Here is a 12,148-nt window from a genome sequence, read left to right as displayed (position 1 = left end):
AGTGTTGTTTTGCATGTGTGAAAGTGTGGCAAAAAGACGGCTGCGTGACCAGCAGTTCTATCCATCAGGCATAAGCAGGAAGGCAGCCATTTGGTTTACGGCTGTTGCAGCAATCTTCACAGCGTGTTACTGTTTATGGCTTTGGGCTCTTCACCTTGCATGCTACCTGACACCTTGACTCCACACAAGTGACCTACTTTTCACTTCATGATCTGCTGTCGCTGTTTCCTGGCATTTTAGAGCCAGGCTGCCTCATTTGAAAACATACCTCTGTGTATCCTTTTAACACCTCTCCTGTGTCTTCAGCAATTCGCTCTGCTTCCGTTCTTCAGACAGCTGATACTTGCGTATTCTAGTGTCAGAACTGAGACAACTGGTGTGGGTGAGAGGCCGGGAAAGACTTCTGACTCACTAAATGTCTCTCACAACCTGGCATATGACTTGTAATTCTTCTTATTGTTAAGGCACTGTCAATTTACATCCAAACTTAAAATGTGAAAGGCCCCCATAAATGATATACGGAAAGGATAACCGATAATACCATAATAGTCACTATATCTTTAACATCTACTCTGAGCTAGCCACTGTATGTAATTGCCCTTAGAACTCAAAAACTCCTGCAAATAGTTATTACTGTCTTGTATCCATTATACAGATGAAGAAAGTGAGATTCCAGAAGGACTAGGTAACTTTTTCAGGATGGAAGATTTTCTAGCAAGTGACAGGGTGAGATTCAAACCCAGGACTGTCTGACCCCAAAGCTCAAGGCTGCCACCGTGTATGTTGATAATGCAGAGCAATGGCCTTGGTCAGTCATTCACACTGCGCACAGGAGCTGGGATGCTCCGTAAATGTTTGATGAATCCGTGAATGAGCACCTTGCGGTGAATTAGTTTACCAGACTGGCTTCCGGTTACCTGGCAGGTATCCTGAACAAGTGAGAGCCTGGACAAGTTCGCTGTGGTAGGAGGAAGGAAAGGCACAGTCTAGAGCAGAGGGCCCGGCACCAGCAGGCTGGGGTGAGACACCACCCGGAGAAACCAGGGAAGAATCACAAAATTACTGTAATGTTAGAAGGACAGCAGTGAGGAGAATGGAAAGAAGAAACCCAGCAAGATAAGAAAGTACCAAAACACCTCGGGGATCTATTGTTGCTCAAAGATGACTATGCTGCTCTCGTCCCTTCTTCACCCGCTTTAACATCTCACATACGACGTCACACAGCTAGGCAGTCACGGACGTGAGAGTAGAACCACTGGGAAATACAGCCTCCCATCTGCACGTTCAGACTTTAAATTCTTAGAAGTGCAATTTACCTCACTTTGAGCTGTATTTTTCTCAGGCACATTACCCATTCTCTCAAATGTATTTCTATCCAGACTTGAACTGTAGAACAGAAAGATCTACATCCTTTTGAACACTGTATGATCAGCCCACCCAAGATGGCTGTTCTCTTGCTCTCTGTACATCCCCTGCTCGACCAGTCCCTGCCTCACCTACACGCTACTCACATGACTGACCTTCTCTCTTAATCATAGAGCCTAATCAGTAAATGCCTACACACTTGCCCTCGCCCCAGCTAGTGATTGTTCTAATCTTTACATCAGAGCAACTCCTCTACGATAGCTTATCAAAGGGGAGGTGAGAGGCCCGCTCCTCTGCTGGTCTCCCTGGTAACCGAAGAGCCACCTTGACGTCAGTTCCCCCTATAACTTCGCCCCCTCCCCACTAGCGAAGACGGCTGCCATGTCCTGCCTGCCATGTGTGGTGCAGTGTTTTCAGGAGCTCGCCTCAGACACGTAAGCCCCCCTTCCCACCATCCGTTAAACCATAGATGGCTCTGTCACTGACTCTAGGCTCTTCAGTCTTGAGGCTGGGCAAGTACAGGGCTTGCAGTGCTGTGGGGTGCAGCCCACAACACTCATTCTAGCCCCATTATAAACATCTAAGATGTGCCGCAACAATAAGAACATACCTGAGGGTCCCCTGGGGGGTCTCTCCCTCTGTTCCACTTCACTGTTAACGAGCTAGGATAGCGACATGGAAAACACCAGGGCACTGACAATGGCTGTGGGGCGAAGGAAGGAAGGAGGGAGGAAAGATGGGATGGAAGGGCTAGAGGGAGGGAGGGAAGAAAAACAATCTTTAAAAACAAACAGGATCAAAGTTAAAGTGGATTGGAGGTTATCGTGTCTAGAGCCAGGGAAAGTGAGCTGTGATTTAACTGGACCTGTGCTGTTGTCCTGTGAAAGAATGGTTCAGGAAGAAACAACAGCCGGTGAGTAAGGGCTGTGAAATGAGCTTCTTTGAGAGGGAGCCTAATGAACCCTGGCAAGAGAAATGCACTGACGTGGGCTGCCACAGCAGAGGGCTACTGCATAAAGAAATAAGCTGTGCTTTATTTCTGAGGGAGGGAAAAAAGAAGCGTTCAGGATGTGAAAGGTGACAAGGAAAAACAGTTCAGAAAACTTGAATGAAACCCAGCACCCAGCATCATCGGGAAGACTGGTAAAAGTATTATTATTATTATTTTTTTTTTTAAGAAATTCACGTTCTTTTATTTATTTATTTATTTATTTATGACTGTGTTGAGTCTTCGTTTCTGTGCGAGGGCTTTCTCTAGTTGCGGCAAGCGGGGACCACTCTTCATCGCGGTGCGCGGGCCTCTCACCATCGCGGCCTCTCTTGTTGCGGAGCACAGGCTCCAGACGCGCAGGCTCAGTAATTGTGGCTCACGGGCCCAGTTGCTCCGTGGCATGTGGGATCTTCCCAGACCAGGGCTGGAACCCGTGTCCCCTGCATTGGCAGGCAGATTCTCAACCACTGCGCCACCAGGGAAGCCCAAAAGTATTATTATGAGTGTAGGTGGGATGGACCCACTGAGCCAGTGAGTCACGTGACTCCAAGCAGCACAGTTCTAATACTGAGGCCAAATGGAACTGGACCTGGGAGCCGAGTGGCAGATTCAGCTTGCTCTTAATGAGAGAGACCAGCCTAGTCCTAGGATCAAAGTAAACTGGTTTAATAAGATTAATCAGGGAATTCCCTGGCAGTCCAGTGGTTAGGACATGGCACTCTCACTGCCGAGGGCCCAGGTTCAATCCCTGGTTGGGGAACTAAGATCCCACAAGCCGTGTGGTGTGGCCAGGAAAAAAGAAGAAAAAAATGGATTGATCAGAATTGCCAAGTGAAAAGGCTAATGATGAATTGGGAGGTAGAAATGAGAAGTACATGGAAGAATCCATTAACTAGAGAAAACTTTGCCAACCTGATAACTGAATAGCAAGCACAAAAGTAAGAATTTGCCATTTCTTTCTCTGGTATATCAACATATCCTTCACTTTCCTTTTACGGTAGTAAATTCAAGGTGCACATGACTTGTATTAAAATGTGCTGCACTGCAGTGAATAAAGAGAAAGAAAAGGTGAGACGAGTCTCCATGCTCCCGAGGAATCCTTGGTCACATTCCACTCAATTCTCCAACAAGCTTGACTCTCTACTGACAACAGGTCAGATATAACTGACATGAAACACCAGAGAGAAATTGTTCCTAAGAGTTTTCTCTTTTAGGAGCTGTCTCTGAGAACTCATTTAAGAGAGAACAGATAAAATAATGTCCAATCTAAGGCGGTAGGTAACAAAGAAGGAGGTACAAACCAGGATTGTAAGATGACATCATAAATTCAGAGAGGGAATATTGATACCTGTTTACAATGCTATTTGGCAAAGCTAGGCAACAAACAGACTCCTAAATATTTTTTCAAGACAGTGAAGACTCTTTGAATTTCTAAATACCATTTTGTCAATATTTAGGAAAATGCTGAAATTCAAAAAATATATGCCAAATGTTTCAGTTATTATAGAAGTGAGTCTTGCTAAAGTTTAAAAATGTTTTTTAAAGAATAGAGAAACATTTATATATTTTGTAAGATCTACAGTATTTCTAAATTTGATAAAGAATGCATATTTATCTGCTTTTGTACAAAGGAATATTTTTAGGTCTAGGAGGATTTGTTTCTCTTATTTAGCAAAGTTAAAGGAAAACTTTGACACTTTCTATCTTGTGATTATAGGGAATGTAGAATACCAACTAGCTGTGATTTCACCTTTAAAACTACATGTATCCCTTGCTAACCAAATTCTCGCTCATTGTTATCCAAAATTCAGAAACCAAAGGGATTTGGATAACAACATCTCTCATTTTACAGACCTGCTATCCTGGGTCCCTGTGAACTAAACGAAACAGTTTTGGTGAAACAAAATCTCTCACTTATGAAATATACGTGGCTGCTAATAACGGAGACTGGATATAATAGTGGCTTAAATAGGATGGAAGATGTTTTTCTTTTTTTTTTTTTTAATATTTATTTATTTATTTGGTTGCACTGGATCTTAGTTGCGGCTCCAGGATTCCTTAGTTGTGGCTCACGGCCTCCTAGTTGCAGCACACGGGCTCCTTAGTTGTGGCATGCGAACTCTTAGTTGCGACATGAATGTGGGATCTAGTTCCCTGACCAGGGATTGAACCCAGGCCCCCTGCATTGGGAGCGCGGAATCTTATCCACTGTGCTACCACGGAAGTCCCGGAAGATGTTTTTCTTATGTAAAGGAAGTCTGAAGGTAGGCATGCCAGGTCTGATATGAGAGAGAGATTCCTCTCTTTCTTTTCCACTCTCCAAATTTGTGGCTTTTCTCATCAAGGTTGCCCCAGGTCCAAGAGAGCAGCTAAAACTTCAGCCCTCACATCCTCATTCTAGTAGGAAACAGGAGGAAGTGGGAAATTAAAAAGGGTCCTCACCAGCTATTTAGCCTTGTTTTAAGAAGCCTTCAAGACTCACCCAACAGCTTTTCCATCTCATTGGCCAGAATTTAATCACAAGGTCACATCAAGCTGCAACTGAGGTAGAAATGCAAACTTTTATCTGGGTACCTTGCCATACCAAATAAAATCTGATCTTTCTTGTTAAAAAAGAATAATATTGTGTAGTACCCACCAGTCTCACCGAAAGCTATTATTAAAGCATTAAAAATACATATGATCCAATATAATTATTCAATGACTTTTGAACACTCCCTTTCCTGGAATTCATTGTACTACTGTGCCCATCATTAACATATAAAATGTAAGTTAACTCCTTTACTGGCACATTCCTAAATAAAAGTCACCACATGAAACTAGGCTACCCCTAAAAAACAGAATAAGATACACCGAAGCTTTAGTATAGTCTTTGTTAAGGAGCTGTACTTAGTAAAATGTTAATCCGTTTTGGATCCCAACAATGAAATTATGGTTTTCAGACACCCCCAAAGGGTAGTTTAGGATGAGAGTGAAGGGGCCTTAACCCTTCCATAATCTTGCTCAGCTCTAACTCCACACCCCCCCTCAATTATTTGATATGAATGGTTTTCTCAAGTTTATCTCACACACAGATACACATACACAAGCACAAAACCCCCTGCTAGGTTAGCTCAGCTTCACAATCCCTTGCACTGCTTTCAAACTATACTGCAGATTCCAGCCCTAAATTCCTCTAATATGGAAATGCCGAAGTTGCCTCTTTTGTGACTACAAAAATACTTAAAGGACATAGAAGGTTGTCCCCCATTTTGGACTTAGTATTAGAGAGGCTTTCTCATGCGTGCTCTTAAAATGTTAGGGGAGCTTTTAGGTGTTAATTAGAATCCCTAGAAAAGACAAAGAAAAAGGGAAGGAAAGAGCACTGTATTTTCAAAGTAGTTTGCAAATATCCCCATTAGCCATTTAAACCATCCTACTCACATGAAGACATTAGAGATAATGAGAATGAGGTTCAAGATCCTGTTGCCAAGGCACTTCTCCAAAGCAGGGTGAAAAAATCCCACTTTAAATAATGCATTAAAAAGCTGATTGCCTTGTGCTTTCCTGCACTTTGATTCCAATACGCATCCTTGTCATTATAAACAGCTCTTTTGAACCAAAGCGTTCACTGTTTCATTAGAAAGTACATATCACTTAAGATTACTTCAGCCCAGATTTCACTCAGGGAGAGTAACAAAGCGATATTATTTGCTTGAACTGATCTTTAACCCAAACTGCTCTGTTTCCTTGGTGATTCATTCAAACACACAGAGCCCCACTGAAAGGGAAGAATCTTCTGTGGTATACTCTATTGTGTTAAAAGTTTCAGCAATATTGCCAGGTGTTTATTACAGATTGTTGGGGGTTATAATTACATGCATATAAAGAGTTGCTTAATGCTTGATCCTTTTTTTTTATGACCAAGGGTTATTTTTCTTATTTGATGCTTTATAACTTTAAGGAAATGTAAATAAGACAAAGCAGTTAACAGTGATATTGTGGTTTTATGAACCTATATAAGAAACCAACGTTGGATCATTGCTTTTGATGTTTGGAAATTCAATCTAACTTTACTTGTTCTGTTTTTAATGACATTATTTTGAAACATACTGTATGTTTCATACTGTATGCTTCAAAAATACAGTATTGTGTTGAACTTAATTCCAACTAGCAGATATGAAGCCTAACATACACTGAGCGACTACTATATGTCAAAAGCTTTATAAAATCGTATCTCACTTGATGTCCATGACAATCATGAGACATAGGTATTGACATAAGAGAAAACTGAGACTCAGGTTAAAAATTTTTGTTCGGGGACATAGAGCTTCCACACGGCTTTTTATCCTGTAACAGGGTTTGTTCTTCAGGAAAGCCTAAAGCAAATAGTGCAGCTCTTTATAATAAATTATCTCACAAAGTAAAGAAGAAATGATTGCTTCCATCAAGTTTCTCATTCAGAGACAAGGTGGATGAATGATTCTTTATGTTTTATGTGTATACCCATTATATACAAACGTGTACTACTTACATTAATGCTGTACACATTGTATTCTCTTCCATTGTATAAAAACTTTATGGAGGATGTGAGGTTTTTTTTTAATTTTTTATTTTTTTTAACATCTTTATTGGAGTATAATTGCTCCACAATGGTGTGTTAGTTTCTGCTTTATAACAAAGTGAATCAGCTATACATATACATGTATCTCCATATCTCCTCCCTTTTGCGTCTCCCTCCCACCCTCACTATCCCACCCCTCTAGGTGGTCACAAAGCACTGATCTGATCTCCCTGTGCTATGCAGCTGCTTCCCACTAGCTATCTATTTTACATTTGGTAGTATATATAAGTCCATGCCACTCTCTCACTTCGTCCCAGCTTATCCTTCCCCTTCCCCTTCCCCTTCCCCGTGTCCTCAAGTCCATTCTCTACCTCTGCGTCTTTATTCCTATCCTGTCCCTAGATTCTTCAGAACCATTTTTTTTCTTTTTTTAGATTCCATATATATGTGTTAGCATACGGTATTTGTTTTTCTCTTTCTGACTTACTTCACTCTGTATGACAGACTCTAGGTCCATCCACCTCACTACAAATAACTCAATTTCATTTCTTTTTATGGCTGAGTAATATTCCACTGTATATATGTGCCACATCTTCTTTACCCATTCATCTGTCGATGGACACTTAACGTTGCATCCATGTCCTGGCTATTGTAAATAGAACTGCAATGAACACTGTGGTACATGACTCTTTTTGAATTATGGTTATCTCAGGGTCTATGCCCAGTAGCAGGACTACTCGTAGTTCTATTTTTAGTTTTTTAAGGAACTTCCATACTGTTCTCCATAGTATCAATTTACATTCCCACCAACAGTGCAAGAGGGTTCCCTTTTCTCCACACACTCTCCAGCATTTATTGTTTGTAGATTTTTTGATGATGGCCATTCTGACTGGTGTGAGGTGATACCTCACTGTAGTTTTGATTTGCATTTCTCTAATGATTAGTGATGTTGAGCATTCTTTCATGTGTCTGTTGGCAATCTGTATATCTTCTTTGGAGAAATGTCTATTTAGGACTTCTGCCCATTTTTGGATTGGGTTGTTTTTTTGATATTGAGCTGCTTGAGCTGCTTGCAAATTTTGGAGATTAATCCTTTGTCAGTTGCTTCACTTGCAAATATTTTCTCCCATTTTGAGGGCTGTCCTTTCATCTTGTGTATGTTTTCCTTTGCTATGCAAAAGCTTTTAAGTTTCATTAGGTCCCATTTGCTTATTTTTGTTTGTATTTCCATTTCTCTAGGAGGTGGGTCAAAAAGGATCTTGCTGTGATTTATGTCATAGAGTGTTCTGCCTATGTTTTCCTCTAAGAGTTTGATAGTGTCTGGCTTCACATTTAATCCATTTTGAGTTTACTTTTGTGTATGGTCTTAGGGAGTGTTCTAATTTCATTCTTTTACATGTAGCTGTCCAGTTTTCCCAGCACCTTTTATTGAAGAGGCTGTCTTTTCTCCATTGTATATTCTTGCCTCCTTTATCAAAAATGTGACCATATGAGAGTGGGTTTATCTCTGGGCTTTCTATCCTATTCCATTGATCTATATTTCTGTTTTTGTGCCAGTACCATACTGTCTTGATTACTGTAGCTTTGTAGTATAGTCTGAAGTCAGGGTGCCTGATTACTCCAGCTCCATTTTTCTTTCTCAAGAATGCTTTGGCTATTCGGGGTCTTTTGTGTTTCCATACAAATTGTGTAATTTTTTGTTCTAGTTCTGTGAAAAATGCCAGTAGTAGTTTGATAAGGATTGCATTGAATCTGTAGATTGCTTTGGGTAGTATAGTCATTTTCACAATGTGGAGTCTTCCAAACCAAGAACATGGTATATCTCTCCATCTGTTTGTATCATCTTTAATTTCTTTCACTGGTGTCTTATAGTTTTCTGCATACTTTTGTCTCCTTAGGTAGGTTTATTCCTAGGTATTTTATTCTTTTTGTTGCAATGGTAAATGGGAGTGTTTCCTTTCAGATTTTTCATCATTAGTGTATAGGAATGCAAGAGATTTCTGTGCATTAATTTTGTATCCTGCTACTTTACCAAATTCATTGATTAGCTCTAGTAGTTTTCTGGTAGCATCCATAAGATTCTCTATGTATAGTATCATGTCATTTGCAAACAGTGACAGTTTTACGTCTTCTTTTCTGATTTGGATTCCTTTTATTTCTTTTTCTTCTCTGAATGCTGTGGCTAAAACTTCCAAAACTATATTGAATAATAGTGGTGAGAGTGGGCAACCTTGTCTTGCTCCTGATCTTCGTGGAAATGGTTTCAGTTTTTCACCATTGAGAACGATGTTGGCTGTGGGTTTGTCATATATGGCCTTTATTATGTTGAGGTAAGTTTCCTCTATGCCTACTTTCTGGAGGGTTTTTTTCTGGAGGGTTTTTTTCATAAATCGGTGTTGAATTTTGTCGAAAGCCTTCTCTGCATCTACTGAGACGATCATATGGTTTTCTCTTTCAATTTGTTAATATGGTGTATCACATTGATTGATTTACGTATATGGAAGAATCCTTGCATTCCTGGGATAAACCCCACTTGATCATGGTGTATGATCCTTTTAATGTGCTGTTGGATTCTGTTTACTAGCATTTTGTTGAGGACTTTTGAATCTATGTTCATCAGTGACACTGGCCTGTAGATTTCTTTCTTTGTAACATCCTTTTCTGGTTTTAGTATCAGGGCAATGGTAACCTCGTAGAATGAGTTTGGGAGTGTTCCTCCCTCTGCTATATTCTGGAAGAGTTTGAGAAGGATAAGTGTTAGCTCTTCTCTAAATGTTTGATAGAATTCGCCTGTGGAGCCATCTGGTCCTAGGCTTTTGTTTGTTGGAAAATTTTTAATCACAGTTTCAATTTCAGTGCTTATGATTGGTCTATTTATATTTTCTATTTCTTCCTGGTTCAGTCTTGGAAGGTTGTGCTTTTCTAAGAATTTGTCCACTTCTTCCAGGTTGTCCATTTTATTGGCATATAGTTGCTTGTAGTAATCTCTCATGAGCCTTTGTATTTCTGCAATGTCAGCTGTTACTTCTCCTTTTTCATTTCTAATTCTATTGATTTGAGTCTTGACCCTTTTTTTCTTGATGAGTCTGGTTAATGGTTTATCAATTTTGTTTATCTTCTTAAAAAAACAGCTTTTAGTTTTATTGATCTTTGCTACTGTTTCCTTCATTTCTTTTTCATTTATTTCTGATCTGATCTTTATGATTTCTTTCCTTCTGCTAACATTGGGTTTTTTTTGTTCTTTGTTCTCTAATTGCCTTAGATATAAGGTTAGGTTGTTTATTTGAGATGTTTCTTCTTTCTTGAGGTAGGATTGTATTGCTATAAATTTCCCTCTTAGAACTGCTTTTGCTGCATCCCATAGGTTTTGGGTCATCATGTTTTCATTGTCATTTGCTTCTAGGAATTTTTTGATTTCCTCTTTGATTTCTTCAGTGATCTCTTGGTTATTAAGTAGTGTAATGCTTAGCCTCCATGTATTGTATTTCTCACAGATTTTTTCCTGTAATTGATATTTAGTCCTATAGCATTGTGGTCGGAAAAGATACTTGATATGATATCAATTTTCTTAAATTTACCAAGGCTTGATTTGTGACCCAAGATATGATCCTGGAGAATGTTCCATGAGCACTTGAGAAGAAAGTGTATTCTGTTGTTTTTGGATGGAATGTCCTATAAATATCAATTAAGTCCATCTTGTTTAATGTTTCAGTTAAAGCTTGTGTTTCCTTTTTTATTTTCATTTTGGATGATCTGTCCATTGGTGAAATTGGGGTGTTAAAGTCCCCACTATGATTGTGTTACTGTCGATTTCCCCTTTTATGGCTGTTAGCACTTGCCTTATGTATTGAGGTGCTCCTATGTTGGGTGCATAAATATTTACAATTGTTATATCTTCTTCTTGGATTGATCCCTTGATCATTATGCAGTGTCCTTCTTTGTCTCTTGTAATAATCTTTAAAGTCTAGTTTGTCTGATATGCGAATTGCTACTCCAGCTTTCTTTTGATTTCCATTTGCATGCAATATCTTTTTCCATCCCCTCACTTTCAGTCTATATGTGTCCCTAGGTCTGAAGTGGGTCTCTTGTAGACAGCATATATATGGGTCTTGCTTTTGTATCCATTCAGCCAGTCTATGCCTTTTGGTTGGAGCATTTAATCCATTTACATTTAAGGTAATTATCGATATGTATGTTCCTATTACCATTTTCTTAATTGTTTTGGGTTTGTTATTGTAGGTCTTTTCCTTCTCTTATGTTTCCTGCCTAGAGAAGTTCCTTTAGCATTTGTTGTAAAGTTGGTTTGGTGGTGCTGAATTCTCTTAGCTCTTGCTTGTCTGTAAAGGTTTTAATTTCTCCATTGAATCTGAACGAGATCCTTGCTGGGTAGAGTAGTATTGGTTGTAGGTTTTTCCCTTTCATCACTTTAAATATGTCCTGTCACTCCCTTCTGGCTTGCAGAGTTTCTGCTGAAAGATCAGCTGTTAACCTTATGGGGATTCCCTTATGTGTCATTTGTTGTTTTTCCTTTGCTGCTTTTAATATTTTTTCTCTGTATTTAATTTTTGATAGTTTGATTAATATGTGTCTTGGTGTGTTTCTCCTTGGATTTATCCTGTATGGGACTCTCTGCACTTCCTGGACTTGATTAACTATTTCCTTTCCCATATTAGGGAAGTTTTCAACTCTAATTTCTTCAAATATTTTCTCAGTCTCTTTCTTTTTCTCTTCTGAGACCCCTATGATTTGAATGTTGGTGTGTTTAATATTGTCCCAGAATTCTCTGAGACTGTCCTCAATTCTTTTCATTCTTTTTTCTTTATTTTGCTCTGCGGTAGTTATTTCCACTATTCTATCTTCCAGGTCACTTATCCGTTCTTCTGCCTCAGTTATTCTGCTATTGATTCCTTCTAGAGAATTTTTAATTTCATTTATTGTGTTGTTCATCATTGTTTGCTCTTTAGTTCTTCTAGGTCCTTGTTAAACGTTTTTTGTATTTTCTCCACTCTATTACCAAGATTTTGGATCATCTTTCCTATCATTACTCTGTATTCTTTTTCAGGTAGACTGCCTATCTCCTCTTCATTTGTTTGGTCTGGTGGGTTTTTACCTTGCTCCTTCATCTGCTGTGTGTTTCTCTATTTTCTCATTTTGCTTAACTTACTGTGTTTGGGGTCTCCTTTTCGCAGACTGCAGGTTTGTAGTTCCTGTTGTTTTTGGTGTCTGACCCAGTGGCTAAGGTCGGTTCA

The 12,148-nt window shown here is 39.4% G+C and overlaps 1 non-coding gene across 1 annotated transcript; it reads left to right on the top strand.

The window, feature by feature from the left end:
* Window positions 1–3,043: 3,043 nt before the first annotated feature.
* TRNAE-CUC lies at window positions 3,044–3,116 on the top strand. The gene has a single exon. It is a non-coding gene; the product is annotated as a tRNA-Glu (tRNA).
* Window positions 3,117–12,148: the final 9,032 nt, after the last annotated feature.

This window comes from Balaenoptera musculus, chromosome 10 (genome assembly GCF_009873245.2).
Source record: "Balaenoptera musculus isolate JJ_BM4_2016_0621 chromosome 10, mBalMus1.pri.v3, whole genome shotgun sequence".
Taxonomy (NCBI): Eukaryota; Metazoa; Chordata; class Mammalia; order Artiodactyla; family Balaenopteridae; genus Balaenoptera; species Balaenoptera musculus.
Note: the sequence above shows the minus strand (reverse complement) of the source record. Positions and strands in the feature narration are given on the sequence as shown.